Genomic DNA, 3,337 nt, shown 5'->3' on the forward strand with positions numbered 1-3,337 from the left:
TCTAAGGTCCATCAACAATATTTTCATAATGTCTAAGGTCCCTCAACCTTGATCCAGAGAAATTTCAGTCCAGAGAAAATTGGTCCAGAGAAATTCTGGTCCAGAGAAATTTGGTCCAGAGAAATTTCAGTCCAGAGAAAATTGGTTAGAGAAATTCTGGCCCAAAGAAATTTCTCTGGATGAATTTCTCTACTTTTCTTCTCATTTCCCCGATACTGTAGTGATGATCAAAGGTAGGCCAAGCAAGCATACAATAATAATTTAATGATAGCAAAACTAATAACATCTTAATAACAAAACTCAGAAGCACATTTAATCAAAACTAACTAGGAAAGTTTGGATAACTTCAGTTGCAAGTGAATGGATTCATGCCTGTGTTTTACAAGATGACGACGGACACTAGAGAATTTCTCTGGATTTAAAATTAGAGAAATTTTCTGCATCACCAAAAAAAAAAAAAAAAAAACAGCAACAATAACCCAGAGAAATTGTTGCATCTTCAGGCATACTTTGGCAGCAAAGTGACTGTATCACCGTATTTCAACTCAGCTATTGCATCTGGTCATGCCCAGAGAAATTTTTTGGGTTGAGAGAATTTCTCTGGTTAGGAATTTTCTCTGGATTGTGGAGTCCAGAGAAATTCTTTGGGTGGGAGAATCTCTGAAAATGTTTGTCAGAGAATTTCTTTGGGTTTGGGGAGTCCAGAGAAATTTCGACAGTGGTCAGAGATCGTCGCCTCAAAGCCGTGAGAGAAACCACTTCAGAAGCAATCAATTCCCAAGGTAAAGGCAGACAACCAGTGACATTCTTGGTTCAAACTAACCATACCAGAGAAAAACCAAACCCACCATCATATATATATATATATATATATATATTGATTTGATTTGATTTGTAAGAAGTATTATCTGAGACCGAACTATCCACCAAAAAAAAAAGAGACCGAACTGCAGAGCAAAAACACAGAAAGTTGGATTCATCAAATTAGAAGTAGAAGTAAGGCAAACGATCAATATCAATATTCAATATATAGGTTAATATAATGCACTTACCTCAAAAAAAAGTATAAAGTGTTGTTTGTATATAGATGTATAAATGTCTATATGTATGTATGTATAGATTGAAGGAAACACTTGGGTCTTCTTTCCTGGAAACAATAATAGTCTCCTCCAAAGAAAACAAGAGTAGATTGAGAGAGAGTAAAGATAGAGTGGTGATTCCAAGGCAGTGTGATTTTCTTGGACCCCAAACAGACAGAGAAAAAAGAACAATGCTATCCAGAGAAATTTACTCCCTGGCCTTTCATGCAAACTCCCACCTCTTCACAACAACCTACACAATGAACCCCAAACCAGCGGCACGTGCAAGAATAGGACCCCGGAAAAATGCCATTGGCACTGCATTTTGAGAAGCGACGCCATAGCCAAGCTTCCATGCACCACCGAAGCACTAAGCATTGCGTAATACCTTCACAGGTAGTGCACTACCAACACACCACCAGTGAAATAGCTCCATCAACCGAAATACATCATCGGCTGGACCAATAATCGCTGACAAAAAGATCGCTCTGATTTTTGAAACAGATAATTAAAAAATAAAAAGAAGAAATAATAATATAGAATAGAGCAGACTAAAACAGACCCGATTCAACAAACACAGGACTAGGCGAGACCTCCGATGGTGGGTTTGGTGATCAAAAGATGAGATGAGAGGGAGAGAAAGAGAGAGAGAGAGAGAGAGAAATCATGAACAGTGAAGAGAGAGAAAGAAAGAGAGAGAGACTCTCATATATGTTAAGGGACCTTAGACATCAAAAATTAATTTTGTGGATGTCTTCCATTACGAAAAGTGGGAGAGGGACCCTAGACCGATTTTCTCTTTTTTTTATCGATGATATTCATGTGCATAACGAACAATTCGAATTATCAAAACGAGACTCGAAATAGGCCCCACAAATCCCTCAAGTTCGCTATTAACTTGAAAAAAAACTCAATCCTACTCAAAATTTAGAAATTTTACCTAGAATATCAATATGTAGTACAAATTCATTCTACACATGAATTCCAAAATATATGCTTTTAATTCCCATCACACAATTTAATTCTTGACACAAATATGAAAATAAATACGGTCATTAAAAAATTGGAGTTTTTTCATTAAACTCAAGTCATTTAAAAAAAAAAATGGTGGACGACTCTATTTATTTTGCTAAAGAAAGTTTAAGCTGTTTTGGACAATATCTATTTTTTTTTAAAAAAAAAAAAATCAACTTTAACCCCTTATAAAAGCTATTTAAAATAATTTAAAAATTAGAAATATGTCAAATGAATTAAAAATTAGGTATATATATTAAAAAAAATTACTCTAAAATAATTAGGCATGTGAAATTAGAATTTCACTATTATCTAACTTACCTTTACTTCTCGCGTTCACTGAAATACCCTCGTTTACCATATCTTTTGATCCATTCTTCTTGCCTTCGCCCCATTTATAGGTGGGCCGACTGGCCATAGCAAGCAGGGCCGGCCCTGAGTTCGTCGAGGCCTAAGGCGAATTTCAGAAATTGAGGCCATTTTATACTGAAAAATAATTCATGAATAAAACGATAAGTTACAATTTTTTTATTTGTTTGTAATCATAAAAAAATTTACTTACACATATAATTATTAAAATTATAAATAAAACAATTTAATAAAACAAAATTAGAACAAAAAAATTAGGAAAAAATTATTCAATTAAAATTGATAAAGACCTAGGTAAAAAAATTTGAGCAAAATTATTTATTCCACTAAAATCTAATAGATAAAGAAGGTAAAAATAAAAAATAAAAAAAAAATAGGGCCCATATATTGTATGTATTATTTTTCTTGAGCCCAAACACTTTTTTTTTAATATATCTTTTCATTTTAATAAATATGGACCAAACTACACTTATAAATAAATATAGAGTAAATCATACATGGACCTAAAAAAATATTTTAGGGCCCTTTAAATTGATCCTAAAACCAAAAAAAAAAAAACATTGAGCCAATAATATTTTACCAAATTTAGGGGCCCTATGTTATATATGTTTATATGTTTAACCAAATTTAGGGGCCCTATTGTTTTTTATTTATTTATTTATATATTTTCATTTTAATAAATATGGGCCAAACACATTTATAAATAAATATGGGCTAAATTACACATGGGCCCAATAAAACATTTGGGGCCCTTTAAATTGATCTTAAAACCAAAAAAAAAAAAAAAAAAAATTAAACCTATAACAATTTTTAAAATTTAAAACCCTATTTTTAGGCCAAAATATGGAGTCTAAGGCACAAACCTTACCTGCCTT

The sequence above is a fragment of the Camellia sinensis genome, chromosome 7 (assembly GCF_055761805.1).
Source record: "Camellia sinensis isolate YWXY chromosome 7, ASM5576180v1, whole genome shotgun sequence".
Taxonomy (NCBI): domain Eukaryota; kingdom Viridiplantae; phylum Streptophyta; class Magnoliopsida; order Ericales; family Theaceae; genus Camellia; species Camellia sinensis.